This window comes from Heterodontus francisci, chromosome 4 (assembly GCF_036365525.1).
Source record: "Heterodontus francisci isolate sHetFra1 chromosome 4, sHetFra1.hap1, whole genome shotgun sequence".
Lineage (NCBI taxonomy): Eukaryota > Metazoa > Chordata > Chondrichthyes > Heterodontiformes > Heterodontidae > Heterodontus > Heterodontus francisci.
In genome coordinates this window covers 52324012-52342891 of record NC_090374.1, presented here as the reverse complement: position 1 = coordinate 52342891, position 18880 = coordinate 52324012, and positions in this window count along the sequence as shown.

The following is an 18880-nucleotide window of genomic DNA, read 5'->3' as shown; positions in this document are numbered from 1 at the left end:
AGGCTCCATCATATGCATTGAATACAGCAAAGGCTATGGACCCCAAAAATATCCCAGCTGTATTGCTGAAGACCTGTGCTCCAGAACTATCCATGCCTCTAGCTCAGTGGTACAGCTACAATAATTGCATCTACCTGGACAATGTGGAAAAATTGCTTTAGGTATATCCTTCCACAAGAAACAAGACAAATCCAATCCAGCAAAATAGCTACCTATCAGCCTGCTCCCAATCGTCGGCAAAATGCTGGAAGGAGCTGTCAACAATGCTATCAAGCAGCACTTACTCTGCAATAACCAGCTTCCTGATACTCATTTTGTGTTCCATCAGGATCACTTGGTTCCAGACCTCTTTACAGCCTTGATCCAAAACAGCTGAATTCCAGTGGTAAGGTAAGAATGACATCAAGGCAGCATTTGACCATGTGTTGGACCAAGAAGCCCAGTAAACATGGGGAAAAACTGTCCAGTGCCTGGAGTTACAACTGGCACAAAGGAAAATGGTTGTGGTCATTGGATACCTATCATTTCAGCCCCAGGACATCAGGAGTTTCTCAGGGCAATGCCCCAGGCCTAACCATCTGTAGCTGTTCCTTAAATTCCATCCATCATTAAGTCCACTTGACCAGCGCTTCACACACTAGCCTAAACATTCATCCTCCACTGCAACCGGAATTCTATGTACTATCTAAAGGATGCACTGCAGAAACATGCCAAGGCTTCTTTGACAGTAACTCTCAAACCTGCCACCTCCATGCACAGCAGTTGAATGGGAACACCATCACCTCTAAGTTCCCCCTCCAAGTCACACACCATCCTGAATTGGACCTGTATTATCAATCCTGCAACATCATTAGGTCAAAATCCCAGAACTCCCTATCCAATATCATATGGGAGCACTTTCACCACATGGACTACAAGGGTTCAAGGAGAAGGCCTGCCATTACCCAAGTGCATCTAGGAATGTGCAATAAATGCTGACATTGCCAGTGTCACACACCCCAACAATGAATATATAAGCCTGTGTGGCCCACGAAGAAAAAAATTCGGACGCATATGGTCTGAAATGGAGAAAGTGGAAGTGTGCTTTTGACATTAGTACTTCGTACTGGGCTTCTTGGTCCAACACATGGTCAACACATTAGTACCACCATTCCCTTTTCCTTGTTTCCATAAGTAACTTGCACTGTACATCTTTCCTGTAGGCAGAGTAATCTCAGTTACTGCAGAATACTGTGTAATGAGTATGAAGTTCCACATGTGCTATAGTCATGGATAAACTTTGCCTCTAGAGAGCCCCTTTGAAGCTTCAGATATTTGAACAATCATAAGATGAGCAAACCCAAACTTTGTTGATTTCTCCATTCTGAAGTAGATCATAACTTGATTTTATTCCTCACGCTGTCTTGATGTGGAAGGATGTATTTGTACAAGATTCTAAATGCACTTTTGCGCTACATCCTAATATTCCAAACTTTCCTTTAATAGCCAGTTTAAGGACTAGATTGTCAACCGTGGGTTGGTTGGTAGACCTCCTGCCTCTGAATCAGAAAGTTATGGATTTACGTCCTGCTCAAGGACTTGTACACAACAATCTAGGCTGACATTCCAGTGCAGACCAAAGGATTGCTATATTTTTGGAGGTGCTGTCTTTCAAATGAGAAATTAATCTGAGGCCCCTTTTGCCCCCTCAAGCAGATGTAAAAGAGCCCATAGCGCTATTTTGGAACAGCAAGGGAGTTATCCCCATTGTCCTGCCCAATCTTTATCCCTTAATCAACATCAGTTTGTGGGAGCTTGCTGTGCGCAAATAGCCGTTGTGTTCCCTACATTAAAACAGCAACCACATTTCAAAAGTACTTCATTGGCTTTCAAGTGCTTTGGGACGTCTGGTGGCCGTGAAAGACACCATATAAAAAAGTGTTTTTATCAAGGGAGCAGTCTGGATTGCAATACTATTGATATTTAAGGCCTATTTTCTTTAGAAGAATGTCCACATTTGGCTTCATTACTTTTTACAGAAATATTTTGTACCTTTTTTTAAGTTAACTAACCATAGAGGCAAATTTTGTAATTGGCAATGTTTTGTTTAGGTTAAACTTAAACTCTTTCAACCCTCTATCCTGAATGAATGCTATATCAAAACAAATCCAACAGACACATTAATCCTATTTTCATTGTCGGGGTCTGTTATCTAAACATTTCTAAAGATTAAACTCTGGTAGAGTGTTGGGATGTAACTGAGATTAATTGAGTACAAAGAAAGACAGGATAATTCCTACAGTTAAGCATTTACGAGTTGCATGATTTACATATAAAACTATTCTGTGAAAGTCTTCACTTGCCTTGATACCCTGGGTTTAAAAAAAAGTTGTCACATAGCAGAAATTAGAATGGAGATAAAGGCTTTCTTTTCCCATAAATGCTGTAAAGAGATTTTCTACAACACACACTGGTGATTTGCTGTACTATTTTAGCATGCTAAAACTTAACTAACTTAATGATCTTTTCTATAAGGCTTTCAAATTTCAGGAAAAGCTGCCATTGAGAGCTGCAAAATTCCTTAATGTTAATACTTAGTGTTATTTGTGGCATATCTTGAAATCTTAACCGATGACTGGAAAATACTAGCAAAATATGAATTCTACACTAAAGTAACTGATGCAAAATTAATTTTCTTGTACAGATATTGTGGCAACATTCATATTGTTTGTAACCTATGCCTAGTTAATTGCTATTGATGGAAGTGGGGCTATCTTTAGTTATGGGTAAGAACTGGCTACATGACATCCTTAATTATTCTTTTGCACTCCTTTAGCTCCTCAATTGCTTAACCAAATGAGCCTTCAAGGAAATTATCTTTTTAACTCAGATCCAATCTCCCATCCATTCGAGCAAATCATTATAGACTGCTATAGAAAATATTCATTTAAAGGTGAATTGGAAAACAGTTTCTTCAGTTGATGTTTTTAAATGGATCTATTACTTTCAGTTCTAAACTTTGCCCTTTAACACAACTTAGAACATTTATTTATACAGGCCCAAGTAAATAAAGTGCTTGGGTCAGTTTTGCATGTTTTGGTGTTCTAAACTATCCATATCTATCTACCTTTTCCCTCTTCTCTCTCTAGCCCACCTCACCGCCCTCCTCCCCCCACCTGCCCACACCAACTCTGAATCCATTTCGGCCATCCTTCATATAAAATTATTTCGCTATCTCATTCACTGTATCTACCTTTAACCACAGGACCAAGTGGCTATTCCTATCAGATCCTGTTAAAATTTTGTGAAATAGTATTTGATGGACCTTGGATCTGGCCAATTTCAATTCATTAGAAATTCAGTATTTTACAATGTGAACTAAATTATGCCCCCTGGTAAACTTATAGTTAAGCCAGTGCTTTGTTTTTTAAGATGTCTTTAGTCAGTGTTTCACTAGGGGGAAGCTATTAGGCTGCATTTCAACTTTGTGACACGCTGCAAGTGGGTGGCGCGGGTGGGTACAATAGTAAGCAGGAAACCTGGAAATAAGTGCAGTGTGTCCATCAATGGCTTTTTAACTCAACCACTGCAATATCATATAATTTCCAGATTTCTCAACCAATTAGCGTAAGTGGGTGTGATGACAACCCGCACGAGGCGATTTCAACCCAGTATTTAAAGGGACACTCCAAGCATGCAAGTTGATGGAATTAGAAGTTGGAAGCACAGCAGAATGAATTGGAAGACTGCAGTCTAGACCTTTTTAATGGCCATACCTCATTTTAGTGATGCTTCCCTAGATGCGCTGCTGCGGATTGTAAGGGCCTACAGCGATATACTCTTTAGAACTGATGGGAGGAACAAGCCTGCAGATGAAACAAAGAAAATGTGGCTAGAACTTGCCCATGAGGTCAGCAGCAGGAGTGCAGTGCTATGCTGTGGATTCAACGCCGAAAGCGGTTTAACGACCTAAACAGGGCAGGAGAGTGCAGTGGCGCGTTCACCTTCATCCTGATGTGTGTATCACCCCAACCCCATCACTCTGCCTTTTGAAGCCTACTCCAGCATATCACTCCTCACAACTCCACATGATATCAAGAAATGGCTGAAGGCACAGGACACAGCCAAGGCCCAAACACCATTCCAGCAGTAGTACTGAAGTCTTGTGCTCCAGAACTGTCTGCGCCCCTAGCCAAGCTATTCCAGTACAGCTGCAATGCTGGCATCTACCCGACAATGTGGAAAATTGTCCAGGGATGTCCTGTCCACAAAAGGCAGGACAAATTCAATCCAGCCAATTACTGCCCCATCAGTCTACTCTCAACCGTCAGCAAAGTGATGGAAGATGTCGTCAACAGTGCTATCAAGTGGAACTTACACAGCAATAATCAGCTCACTGATGCTCAGTTTGGGTTCTGCCAGGGCCACTCAGCTCCAGACCCCATTATAGCTTCTGCCCAAATACGGACAAAAGAGCTGAGTTCAAGAGGTGAGGTGACTGCCCTTGACATCAAGGCAGCATTTACCTTGAGCGTGGCATCTAGGAGCCCTAGCAAAATTGAAATCAATGGGAATAGTGAGGGGAAAACTCTCTGCTGGTTGGAGTCATACCTAGTACAAAGTACAAAGGAAGATCGTTGTGGTTGTTGGAGGCCAAACATCTAAGCCCCAGGACATCACTACAGGAGTTCCTCAGGGTAATGTCCTAAGCTCAACCATCTTCAGCTGCTTCATCAATGACTTTCCCTCTATCATAAAGTCACAAGTGGGGATGCTCAGCACCATTCATGACTCCTCAGATACTAAAGCAGTTCGTGTCCACATACAGCAAGACCTGGACAACATCCAGGCTTGGGTTGATAAGTGCCAAGTTACATTTGTGCCACAAAGTGCCAGGCAATGACCATCTACAAAAAAAAAGTTCTAATTCATGTCTTTAATCTCCCACAAGATTTCAAGTGTTCCGCAGGAGGTGGCCCAGGAGGACAACAATGATGACTCAAAGGAGGTCACTACCTCTGATGGTGCACCATCACAGGACCCATGCAGGCCATTCACCAGCTCAGATACACTTCAGTGGGATCAGTAAGAAAGATTTTCACCTGGTGACTCAAGTGAGCAAGAGAAGATGGTGGAGATAGGGATAACAGTGGAGAGTCAGCATCAGAGAACACAGGATGATCCAAGCTCTGCTCAGCTGGATGCAGATGCTGAAACTCCTGGGCAGTCGACAAACAGGATACCTGGGCAGCGGCAGCAAAGCACACTTACAAAGAGATTGGAGGAGTCCTTCACAAGCATGAATGGCATGATGCCTGCATCCATGGAAAGCGTGGCCACCTGCATGGAGCATCAAACAAGTGCATGCAGGCCTTCACCAATGGCTGGTACACTATGAATGCTAACTTAAATAGGATGAATGATACCCTAGCCTTAGCCGTTCATTGTCCAGGTGATCTGCAGCAAATAGTTCTCCAGTTCATTGCCAGCGGGGAAATGCAAGTGGGCCATGAAAGGGGAGATGAAAATGGGGGCTCAGCTCGGTGCATCCACTTCTCAGCTGTTGCCAACCTCCGCCTCTCTGTCAGCATCCCACATGCTGCCTTGTGTCCCGATGACTGGGTCTGCCGCTGCACAGGCGTAGGTGGAGCGGTATTCGTTGAGGTCCTCATGGGTTCCAAAACACAGAGGATGTTGGCCAAGAGCATCTCAGCAGCTAGCAGGGATCTGAGCAACCTGCCTCTACCTCTGCTGAAGCCACAGGGGCTACACCATGTTGAATTGCTAGGGAGGAAGAGTGAAGATTTGTAGTAGCACTAGGGTATGCACGTGTGTGTTACACAACATTAGATTGTTAAGTTTCTATGTTATTTATTATTCCTTTCCACCAATTTCCCGTCTTGCACATTTTTGGTTGCTGTCTGGAAAGTGGCCATTTCCCTTGTGATGAATACAAGACATGATCTGATGCCGAGCAATGGGGAACTGTGAAAAGGATGCTTGGCTGTTTACAGGTCTGCTTTGTGTTAGTGTCATTGGGACTGTGGGGAATGGCTTCTGCTTATGGTTGTCAGATGGATGGACTGGTGGAACGCAAGTAAACCTTACAATAATGAAGGCATCCTGGGCAGTAATGAACACCGCTGCTGATGCATAGGCCACATCATGTTCCACTTCCGCTGCCCCCTCCTCCGAATTGTCTGAAGAGGCTCTGTGTTCCCTGCCTTGCTCCTCCTGCAGGTCTAAACCTCACTGCTGTGTAATGTTGTGCAGAACGTAGAACACCACAACTATTCTGCAGACCCTGACTTGTGCTTACTAAAGGGCACTTCAGATATGTCCAGGCACTTGACTCACAACTTCAGCATGCTGATGGCTTGCTCAATGACATCTGATTATCATATGGCTTTCATTGTGTTGCTTCTGGGCCTCATTCGATGGCTTCCTCACGGGTGTCATCAGCCACATTTTAAGTGGAATCCCTGATCTCCGCCAGTTGGTAAGTCTGCCTCGAGATGCAAAGTGATCAGGGAGGGTGGACTGCCGCAGGCCAGAAAGAATCATGGCCGCTGTCCAAGAATTTTGTGAACATGCACACCTGCATAGACATCTTTTGTGGTTGCACACCAGCTGCATGTTGACTGAGCCAGTGGAAGCCCTTGCGGTGATGAATACTCCTGGAGGATATGGGGGTGACTTAACTGCCAGATGTGTGCAGTTGATGACACCCTGCACCTATGAGAAGCCAGCCAGAGCCAAAACCCGAACGTCCGCTCATTCTGACTGGCGCCAAAGAAAAAGTGTACATGATTGCCAGAACTGACAAACAAGCCATCAGTCACCTGTCTTATGGCTTTGTCAGTTACTGACTGCGAGAGCCTTTAAATGTCTCCAGCAGTATCCTGGAAGGATCCAAAGGCAAACAGGTTGATTGCGGTGTTGACTTTGACAGCTGATGGTAAAGCGTGGCCACCAGGACCACTAGGCAGCAGGTCTTGTTCCAGAAAACTGCAAATATCTGCCACCACCCCACACGACACCCTAAAACACTGGTGTCCTGACATGTTGAAGAAACATATCCTCTGTCTGTTGAACCTATGTGCTGGATATGGCCTCCTGCGAGCTGCACCACTCTGTGGAGCTGCAGGTCTCTAAGCAGCAGCCTGCTACTGCTCCAGCTCATGATGTCAGTCATCTCAGTCCTTAACTGAAGTCCAAAGTAACACAGCATAAAGTGGCACCCATCCTAATCTGTTGGATCAGAGCTCCAAAGCGCAGATCAGATGGACAAACCTCCAGTGTAGATGACACCATCAAAGTTGTAAAAGTAACCTCACAAGTACAGTGAACAAAGCCTTTCACACAAGCAGACAAGAAAGCAGCTGAGAGGTGTCAGTACCTATTGGCATATTTCCCTGTCATGTCTTCAGTGCCCTCAACTGCCACTGTGTTGTCATCTTACTCTCACTGAATGCTCCAGGAAGCCTGGGAAACCTGTGCACCCACAGTTAAATTGCAAAAGCCATGTTAACATCGCTGTAAATGAGCGTTTAATACTGAAATGGACAACCCAATCCTCCTGAGGGGATTGCACGCACGCAGTCAACGTGCTGGAGTTAAATCTATTTAATAGGTGTAACCCCCTCCCCCACTCAACAACATTAAAATTTCCCCCATTGTTTCTGAGATTAGAATACAAAACTAGGTTATTTGGTTTGAAGGCCTGTTGGAGAAAATCCAGTTAAAGCCCAATTATTCAACAAGTTCTCCGGACTCAGACTTTGAGAATAAACACTTTATTCATGATATCATGGGGAGTACACCTTACCTAAAAGCGGTCCAGTGCTACTCCCTAGAACAAAGGAAATCCACAAAGGATATACAGTTACTCAGCCTATCCCGGCTGGACACAATCCAATCAGAATGGTTATTGATTACATATATTACACATAGTACCAATTAAATTACTGATTAGGCATCATGTGGCAACATGATCAGCTTATGCCGGCCCTGATCATCAATTGATGAGCTCAGGTCCCATCCATTATCCTGAAGTCTCCCAACTGTCACTTTTAAATGGGCCTGCATTCCTGAAGGTGCCGTGCAGTCTGCAGTTACACTGATAAGAGGGGCCCCCTCTCGTTATCTGTGTCATGCTGTACCAAGCTCCAACTGTGAGCTAACTAAATCTGTCCCACAGTGCCTCGGTCGAAAACTCCATTTTGTATCAATATGTGGCTATACTTTCAACTCATATATGAAAGAATATATGTATACGTATTCACCAGGATTATATTAATCTACTTACTCAAACAACAGTTATAGAAGCAAAGACTCAGCAAAACTGCTCCCACAAGGCCAGGGGCTTTTTAAAATTATAACACATCAAATGATGAATCAACTTCACCTAACTTGAATCCTGCATGACTTTGAACTAGCCATGTCAGATGAATGTTTACTCATCAAATTGTTTGCAACATGATGTCGGGGTTGTGGAAACTACAGAGGGTAGGCTATGTGCTTTATCCTGCAGCCTGGTTAGCTGTCTCTAGATGTAATCTGATTTATGTTTTAGCAAAGCATAAATTGGGGTTGCAAAGCCTACGTGAGGTATTAAAAATTAGTTGACTAGTGCAGGGGTCAGAAACCTGTGGCTCTTTATCATCACATTTGCGGCTCCCAACCTTTTCCAGTTGCATTATGAAAAAAGCCTTTAAAAAAAAGTCAAGAAAGTGACATCAAAGAACTAGATGGCAACACAGTTTTCCTTATTCAGTTATTCATTTGCTTAATAAAAAATTAAGTTACTCTGTCGGGCTTCAAAATAGCATTTTTAGGGACTATTTTGAAAAATATGGTAATTGTCGTCTTAAAAAGATAAATTAAAAGTCCAAACTGCCCTTAACAGCGCAGTTCCCTAGTTGTTGACAGTTTATCTCATGATTCAATTCATAGATGTTAAAGAATTTAGCATTCACAATTATTTAACGCTAGAATTTACTGTTACATAAATATTAGGCGAAATATCATGGGGGATCTGTTTCACTTGCTGAAGAAATAAAAGCCATATTTTATTGTTGGGATAAAAAGCTAATCATTATGCTGCACTTTACGGTTTCAAATTATTGTGCTCTAAATAAACCTGTTGGAGTGGTATAGCTGAACCATAATGCCTTTGGTTTGAGGAACAGATTTTATGGTTGTGACCATTGTGGTTTCTAATATAGCTGAGACGTTAAATTATTCTGAATATGGTATTAGAAGCTATTCTTTACTCATGAGAATCAATAGCAGAAAAAATTCTTAATTCTACACGAAAGAAAACATACCGATATGATTCTCCAGGAAGAAGTTGATGAAGCCAAAGGCAAACTTAAGATTTGGGTGGCATCAAGATTCAACTTTGAAAACAAAAATAACACTTTTTACCTATTCCTGGGATGTAGAAACTGGATTTTTGCCTGACCTATATACAAGATTGAAGTAACATGAAATTCATTAGTAATTGCAGTCGTTCTTAAGCGTCAGAGAAGTTAAAGCAAATTACTTTTTATAGCATGGGTAAGTACATAATGTTTCTTAGATTCTCAATAAACAATTTTTTCCTCTTGAAGTATGCTTATACCTTTACTACATTCCTTATTTTTACATCTTGCACCTCCCAATAGTTTTTATTTTAGACAATGTTTTTTAAAAAAGGCTCTACAGGTAAAAAATATTGCCGACCCCAGGTACAGTAGCTCCACCCATTCCACTGTCACTTTGAAATTGACAGTTTTGCAGCTCAAAGCCACTTGTATAAAAATTAATGACATGCATATTACTACTTTAATTCATGTATTTCACTAGATGAGCTGCACAGTTTCAGTATAATGTTTTTCGGCCAATTTAGAGAGAGTGAGTATACAGTGGCATCCCATTTCATGTTGTTCCTATTGCATACCCAATGGTATACTGATTGTTTTTCTTCACACTCCAATCCCTTATCCTAGAAATTTCTGACGTAAGGTTATGTTTTGGTTCATAGGAATTGCAGTTTTGCCTGTAACACCTGAGATTTGTAGACAGCATGAATGGAGTATTGGGTAGTACACCACATTATAAACGTCTGTATCTCCAAATGTTTCATTTCCCCTCCATTTTCATGGCAAGTGGCCCATCTTGGGCGCAAGGTTTAAGAGGCATAATCTCTGAATCGTCCCAGTTGAACTAATTTGATCTTTGTCTTGAGAACCAACATTTGCAGGTACCTCTCTGTTTTGATTTCTTGAAGCCAAAAGAAAGTTGACATATGAACATTTTAATTATCTCCATCTTTAGTTCCAAGAAAACTACGGACAGCCTCCGTTTGTAATTCTAAAGCTAAAACACAATTAATATGTGAGGAAAATATTGCTGAATATTTGAAAATATTCAGCAATCTGTCAGCAGTTCTGATGAAAGGTCATTGGCCTGAATGGTTACCCCTATGGCTTTTCTTCCACACATGCTGCCTGACTTGCTCATCATTTCTAGCACTCTGTCATGTTCTTTAACCTGCATGTCAGATGTTAAAGGTACCAAATCAACACTTGCTGCATGGCAGGCTGTCATGTTTGAAAATCTATTTGCCTTGATCTTATCCTGAAAAGGAAGCTTTTGGTGTGACAAAATTCATAATGAATTGTCAAAAGTTCAATGATGGTCAACAAAAACAATTACACTGCTAACGGGGAACCCAAAAATGGATGCGTAGCTGGTGAACTTAAAAAGCAATAGTGTTGGTTGTCAGGTGGAACAAGGAAACAGTAGTGCAATGGTCATGGAACTAAATTAATAAATCCTACCATGGCAGGTTGTAAAATTGAATTCAAGAACCTGGTAATATATGGGCTGGTGCTCGGAATGATGACCATGAAAACTGTTGCATTCTCATTAATGTCCTTCAGGAAATGTAGCCTGTCATCCTATCTATTTTGCTTTTATTTTAGTGTTTAATTCACTGTCACTTCTCTTCCAGGAATGCCTACTTTGAAGAAGTTCTGCTCTTTTCTCCGACGGGATTTTCGTTTGTCTCTTTTACTTTGTTCACCTTCATTGCTTTCTATTTCCCTCCTGGTGTTTGATAAAGTGTCTATCAAAACTCATTTTAACAGCCACATCTCCTTCCTCAGTGAATGTCTCCAGCTCCGAATTATTCCACGTGGATTCCAAATGAAGTTTCATCCTTCATGTTTTGAATCCACCCAGGATTATAAGTATCTCCGAGAAATACAATGTTCCTTGGACTGCTGTTCTCGCCGCATTCTGAGATCCACTCTCAGTGCCATGCACCGCCACATGTACACACTGGACCTCTCTCCCCAGAAGCTGCGCCTCACCTTATCTCAAAGCTGTTCTACTCCACAGTTTCATTTCATCCTTCGTCTTATCCGACGCATTAACAAAAAACTTTTTTTCTTCCTTTCAGGTGTTAAGGAACGCAAATTCCAGCAGCTGATGGGGGACTAATGCCCCTCCAGATCCTTCTCCCCTTCACTTCCCTCTGACCCCACCCCTTCAATCTGACCCCTTGCCGTGTATTCACTATACCCTCTGACCTCCCCCTCTCTGATGCTGAGCGTTCTGTACTCAGCAAAGGACTCAATTTTATCCCCTTACTCCCCCACCTCAATGAATTTCGCGCTTGACAGGACGTTGAGCTCTTCTTCCGTTGCCTTCGCCTCCGGGCTCACTTCTTTGACCAGGAGTCCTCCTCCCCGACCAGCAGACCCATTCACTCACCTCCAGCATTCTCTCTCCAGCTAGATCCCACCCCTGGCCTCTTACCCCCTCTTGATCTTTTCATTGAAAACTGTTGGCAAGTCATCGGTCATCTCAATTTCTCTGCCGCCCTCACTTACTCTAACCAGTCCCCCTCTGAACTTGCTGCACTTCGTTCTCTCAGGTCTAACCCCGACATTGTCAGCAAACCTGCAGACAAGGGTGGTGTTCTTGTTCTCTGGCGTACCAACCCCTACCTTGCAGAGGTTCAGAGCCAACTCTCAGACATTTTTCCTACCTCCCCCTGGACCATGACCCCACCACCAAACATCAAGCTACTGTCCACAGGACTGTCACTGACCTCATCTCCTCTGGAGATCTTCCCTCTACAGCTTCCAACCTCATAGTCCCACAACCCTGGACAGCCCGCTTCTACCTCCTTCCCAAAATCCACAAGCAGGACTGTCCCAGCAGACCCATTGTTTAAGCCTGTCCCTGCCCCACTGAACTTATTTATTCCTATCTTGACTCTATCTTTTCTCCACTAGTCCAGTCTCTTCCCACCTACATCCGTGACTCTTCTGACGCCATTTTGGCAATTTCCAGTTTCCTGGCCCCAACTGCCTCCTCTTCACTATGGACGCCCAATCTCTCTACACCTCCATCCCCCGCCAGGTCGGTTTAACGGCTGTCTGCTTCTTCCTGGAACAGAGACCCAACCAGTCCCCATCGACCACCACCCTTCTCCGCCTGGCTGAACTTGTTCTCACATTGAACAACTCCTCCTTCAACTCTACTCACTTCCTTCAAGTAAAAGTGCTGCTATGGGTATCCACATGGGTCCTAGTTATGCCTGTCTTTTTGTGGGATATATCGAACATTCATTGTTCCTGTCCCACTTAGGTCCCCTCCCTCCAACTCTTTTTCCAGTACATTAATGACTGTATCGGTGTCGTTTCCTGCTCCCACCCCAAACTGGAAAACTCTATCAACTTTGCTTCCAATTTCCACCCTTCTCTCACCTTTACGTGGTCCATCTCCGACACTTCCCTTCCCTTCCTCGACTTCTCTGTCTCCATCTCTGGGGATAGTCTGTCTATTAATATTCATTATAAGCCCACTGACTCCCACAGTTACCTCGACTAAACTTTTTCACACTCTGACTCCTGTAAGGACTCCATTCCATTCTCCAGTTTCTCCGTCTCCGACGCATCTGCTCTGGTGATACAACCTTCCATGACAGCACTTCTGATATGTTTAGTTTAGTTTAGTTTAGAGATACAGCACTGAAACAGGCCCTTTGGCCCACCGAGTCTGTGCCGACCATCAACCACCCATTTATACTAATCCTACACTAATCCCATATTCCTATCACATCCCCACCTGTCCCTATATATTTCCCTACCACCTACCTATACTAGGGGCAATTTATAATGGCCAATTAACCTATCAACCTGCAAGTCTTTGGCATGTGGGAGGAAACCGGAGCACCCGGAGGAAACCCACGCAGACACATGTCTTCCTTTTTCCTCAACTGAGGATTCCCCCCACTGTGGTTGACAGGGCTCTCAACCGTGTCCGGCCCATTTCCCGCACCTCTACCCTCACCACTTCCCCTCCCTCCCAGAACCGCAACAGGGTTCCCCTTGTCCTCACTTTCCACCCCACCAGCCTCCACATCCAAAGGATCATCTTTCGCCATTTCTGCCACATCCAGCATGATTCCACAGCCAAATGCATCTTCCCCTCCCCTGTCAGCATTCCGAAGGGATCGTTCCCTTTGCAACACCCTGGTCCACTCTTCCATTACCCCCACTACCTCGTCCCCTTCCCACGGCACCTTCCCATGCAAGCTCAGGAGGTTTAATACGTGTCCTTTTACCTCCTCTCTCCTCACTATCCAAGGCCCCAAACACTCCTTTCAGGTGAAGCAGTGATTTACTTGTACTTCTTTCAATTTAGTATACTGTATTTGCTGCTCACAATTTGGTCTCCTCTACACTGGGGAGACCAAACGCAGATTGGGTGACAGCTTTGCGGAACACCTCCGCTCAGACCGAAAGCATGACCCCAAGCTTCTGGTTGCTTGCCATTTCAACACATCCCCCTGCTCTCATGCCCACATATCTGTCCTGGGCTTGCTGCAGTGTTCCAGTGAACATTAACACAAGCTCAAGGAACAGCATCTCATTTACCGATTAGGCACACTACAGCCTCCCGGACTGAACACTGAGTTCAATAATTTCAGAGCATGACGGGCCCCCATTTTATTTTCAGTTTTTTCTTTTTTATTTGTTTATTTTATTTTAGTTTGTTTCATCATTCATTTTTTTTTTTACCATGTGCCTGCAAACTGTCTTTTCATGTTTGAGCTTTGGGCCAAGGCTGTTCATTTTTCTGTCAATTAACACTCTCTCTGCACTAATGCTTTGTCTTTCAGCACACCAATAACATGCCATTTGCCTTTGCTCCATGACCTTCTGGTCAGTTATTCTCTGTGACCTTGTGCTATCAACATCTCTTTTGTTATCTCTTGCCCCACCCCCACATTATTTGCTTAAAACCTATTACGTTTCTAACCTTTGCCAGTTCTGATGAAAGATCACTGACCTGAAATGTTAACTCTGCTTCTCTCTCCACAGATGCTGCTAATTTCCAGCATTTCTTGTTTTTATTTCAGATTTCCAGCAACTGCAGTATTTTGCTTTTATATCATTATTATGTCACCCTATGTAATTTGTGCTACACATAACTCTAGTCCCACCTCCATGCTGTCTGAATTGGTCTCAAATTGTACAAACAATTGCTAAGACCATATCATCTTCTTAAACAACTAGGGATAGACAATAGGGATAGGCCCTTGCCAGCATTTTTTAATAGTTAGCAAATGGCATCTTTTGTCTTTGGCGCTGGAATAGAATGAATATGTTTTTTGTTGAACTTCCTAGTGACAATCAGACTGAGGAAAAACATCTGAAGCAGTGAACTGTAACTTTGCCCCTCCTTCCTCTGCACAAAGAGCTTTTAGGCTAAAAGAAAATGATTCAATTTTTATAGCTACAATAATCCATTTCATACTTGAAAAACAAAATCAGACCTGAATGGGAAATAAAACAGAAAGCGCTAGAAATATTCAGCAGGTCTGGCAGCATCTGTGGAAAGAAGCCGAGTTAGGGTGGCACAGCGGTGCAGTGGTTAGCACTGCAGCCTCACAGCTCCAGTAACTTGGGTTCAGTTCTGGCTACTGCCTGTGTGGAGTTTGCAAGTTCTCCCTGTGACCACGTGGGTTTCCGCTGGGTGCTCCGGTTTCCTCCCACAGCCAAAGACTTGTAGCTTTATAGTTAAATTGGCCATTGTAAAGAGTCCATAGTGTAGGTAGGTGGTAGGAGAATGGTGGGGATGTGGTAGGGAATATGGGATTATGTAGGATTAGTATAAATGGGTGGTTGTTGGTCAGCAGAGACTTGGTGGGCCACAGGGCCTGTTTCAGTGCTGTATCACTCTATGACTAATGTTTCAGACCTGAAATGTTAACTCTGTTTCTCTCCACAGATGCTGCCAGACCTGCTGAGTATTGAATGAGATTGCCTGAGAATATTGCTTGCTGTAAACTTTCTTTGACAGCAGAGGATGTTCATGCAATTTTTGCTCTCCAATTTCCTCACTTTGCAATTATTTGCACAATGGCAAAACAATTTAACATGATCTGCATGACATACGCAAGTATATATATTTTTTGAACTAGTAGTAATATCGTCTAACATTTTGTAAATAATCTAATTATTTCATAATCTACTTACCACTTTCCTATGCTGTTGGGTTTCTTTATATTGTTCTCTTGAGAGCTACCCTTTACAAATATTCTAATTTGAGTTGGCTGCCCCAATGTAGGGGGGGAAATCCTTATTCTTCTTCCACCTCTCCAACTGTTGGTATAATGTAGTAATTTGGAAGCAGGTTGGAGAGCATTTAGATATTTAATTATTCATTTAGACATTTAGTAAGGTAACTTTGATTTTAGCTGTGTACAATTTTTTGCTGATATATATTGATGGCTCAGTTGTAATTTGCAATAACATTACTTGAAATTTAACCTCATTTTGTTTATTGTGCCTAAATTATTATACCAAAATTTAAGGTTTGGTCTGGAGATTTTTAATTTAGTCTCATACATTGTTTGCAGTTCACTTTTAAAATAGTGACACTAAGGAGGTATCTTTCAGAGTTATTTTTAGATTTTGAGGATGCAGAAAATCATGAAGTGGCCTTTTATAGTGTTTATTTTAGTCAGTAAAGTGTAAGTATGCAGTCTTTTAAAATTGGAAGTTCACGATGTAAGTGCAGAATAATATACAGTTCAGCATTTTAAGGAACAACTTATTCTTATCATGCTTAGACATGAGAAACTTTATATCTTTACCACAAAATATGAAAATGAACTAGTAGATATTGCATGGCATTTGTCTTTGGAGAAAAGTGAAGAACTTGGGAATCTTTTTAATAGTATTTGTACAAATATATTGTAGTGTTGCTAATGGGAAGTTGGAGAATGTGTTTGATTAAAAAGTGGGTTATATGTTGTAATGTAAAAGCCATTAGTGTGGAGTACATTTTAGGTGTTTTTTGAGAATAAACAGAACTTGTCATGATTTGAATAAAAACTTCATGCAGGAGTAAATACATATACTGAGAATCTAGGGGTGAGCTATGCTCAATGCAGATCAAGGAGACTACATGGAATTTTATTGAAATAGAGCCAATTGCAGCAGAGGATGGGGGGAGCGGTGGGGGTGCAGCAGCAGGTTAGGAATTCGTTTGTCAAAGAATTGGGCTTTGCTGTGGCTGTTTAACTCAGCCACAGTATTAGCATCTCGCTTCTGGGATTCCTAACTAATGATAGAGTGCAGGCGTGATGATGATCCACACTGTCATAGGAAGGATTTCTACTTATAGGGACCCTGGCAGGGGTCAGAGTGGCTAAATTCGACATTGCTTCCTGACGCTTCAGCAACCACATGAATGGAAAGTAGATGTGCAAAGGATGCCCTCTGAGTCTCTGATTCCTCCCTGGAGGTCCTGCTGCAGGATCTGAGGGATTGAAGTGAAGTGCTGTTTCTCATGAATGGAAGGAAAAGGTCAGCCTCTCAAACCAGTCAGACAAGGATGATAGCAAGCAGCAGAAGTGTGGTTACTGAAACCTGGATACAGTGCTCAAAGAGGTTCAATTACCTCATGAGAGCAGGAAAGGTGAGTGACATTCTTTCAGGAGCCAACCCCCACACTCTGACTTCCCCAGCATTCTCCTGTACAGCACACTTCACTTACAGCTCCATTCATTCCTCTCTCCAGGCAATTCCTCACATCCCATCTGAACAGCCAACATTCCCACTAACCCTCATCTTATTGCCATCTCACACCCATGCCTCACAGTCACCCTCCACAAATATGATCATTCCCTCCTCTTCACACCATTCATTTCTCACATTCCTAACTCTATACTTTTTCTCCTTGCGGAAGAGAGCACACAACTCCAGGGAGAAGCAGAGAACTGGGGATTGGCTCTCCAGTGATAGCTACCTTGACAGTGTTGTGGTGAAATTGATCACTCACCAGCCCACGGGATTCAAGTAAGAAAAGACCTTTACTTTGATCATGCCTGGGAGAAGCTCTCAGTCACCCAAAGAATTTCTCAATAATACAAAGTTTGCAGCATGTATTTATAATTGGTTTTGCTACAATGTTTGCGACAGTCATTAATCCTTAACCATATTATTCCAGTGCTTATACCACATAACCAGTTTACATTCCCCTTATCTCCTTCCTCTGTGCAGCAATGAATGGGATGTTTACTCAGGCTGTTAAGGCTGTTATTGTTACAACTGCTGAGCTAGCATCCCCAGATCCGTCCTGTGTCAAGTATCCCATTATGCTAGGAAGGAATCCTCATAAGTACATTAACCCTACTAGTATTAACCCTCTAGTCCCCACTTCAGTCCCTCCTTTTGGAACCCTGGTCAGGCGCAACTTGGCCCAGGTAGGTCATTCCCGAGATCCTCCACCCATCAATTGCTCCAGGGATCCTACTGAAGTTCAGTGGGCTTCAGATCTTCTAATCTACAGTTCTCTTACAGCTTCACTGAAGTCCTAATGACCTAGACTAAGCCTGGAACTGCCATCTTGTTAGATAGCAAAACCTTCACAAATGTTCACAATTTTTTTATTCCCTTAGAGGGGAGCTTCAGTTGTGGTGTATCCTTTATTAGTCAGCCTTACCATCTGCACCACTTGGGATATCATCAGTCTCTGGTAGCAGCAAATACAGAGATTGACCAGCAGGACCCCAATGGATACAACAGCCGCTGCCATCCTCTCTACTTCCCACCAGTTATACTGCATTCTTGTCATCTTCGCTCGATTACTAGCCGAGTCCTCCAGCTACGCCCTTGGCTAGGTTCACCTGCACCCTACCCCTCGTGATTGGTTGACGGCTTTGCTCTATAAATCTATTGGCTGTGACTCGGGTACTTTCCACTGTTACCCGGGCCATTCTTCCCAGGGCTTCATCGATATTTACCGCACCATCCCACCACGGGCTGAATACATATCTAGTGAGGGCCCGGCCTGCAAGATGAAAGTCCCCCACAGTAAAGGAGTCAGTGATCTGTAAGCAGAAGGTGTCGTTGTTGTCACACTCCAATTCTCCATATAAGTACCTTGTCCTGTCTGTCAAAAAGCCCCTCCGCGTAGGGGAGATTTGGACTGCCTTGAACGCCTTTTCAAGAGGAAAATAAGAAATACCGGATCATCCCGTTTCTTTCAGCATATTCGCTGGAGATTTCTCCTGGGTTCTGGGTGACCCCTATTATCATCCCCAATTGCTTTGTCCATTACCTGACGCTCCCTGTACTGCATTATTAAACCTATCATATCTCTGCTTAGATGTAGTATTTGCTGCCATTGCCCACGATCTGTCTTGGATATTAGCTGGACATTGGTCCCATTGTTGGTGGGGCCACTTCGCTCGTACGAGGATGTGTATGTCCTTTGTGTGTATGTTATGAATCTCTTTCATTTCCTCTAATTGTCTCCAGAACCCGGTATTAACACAATTGGACCAGAGAGTGCCAATGTCTTTTAATATCATCTGCTTTTTGCCGGG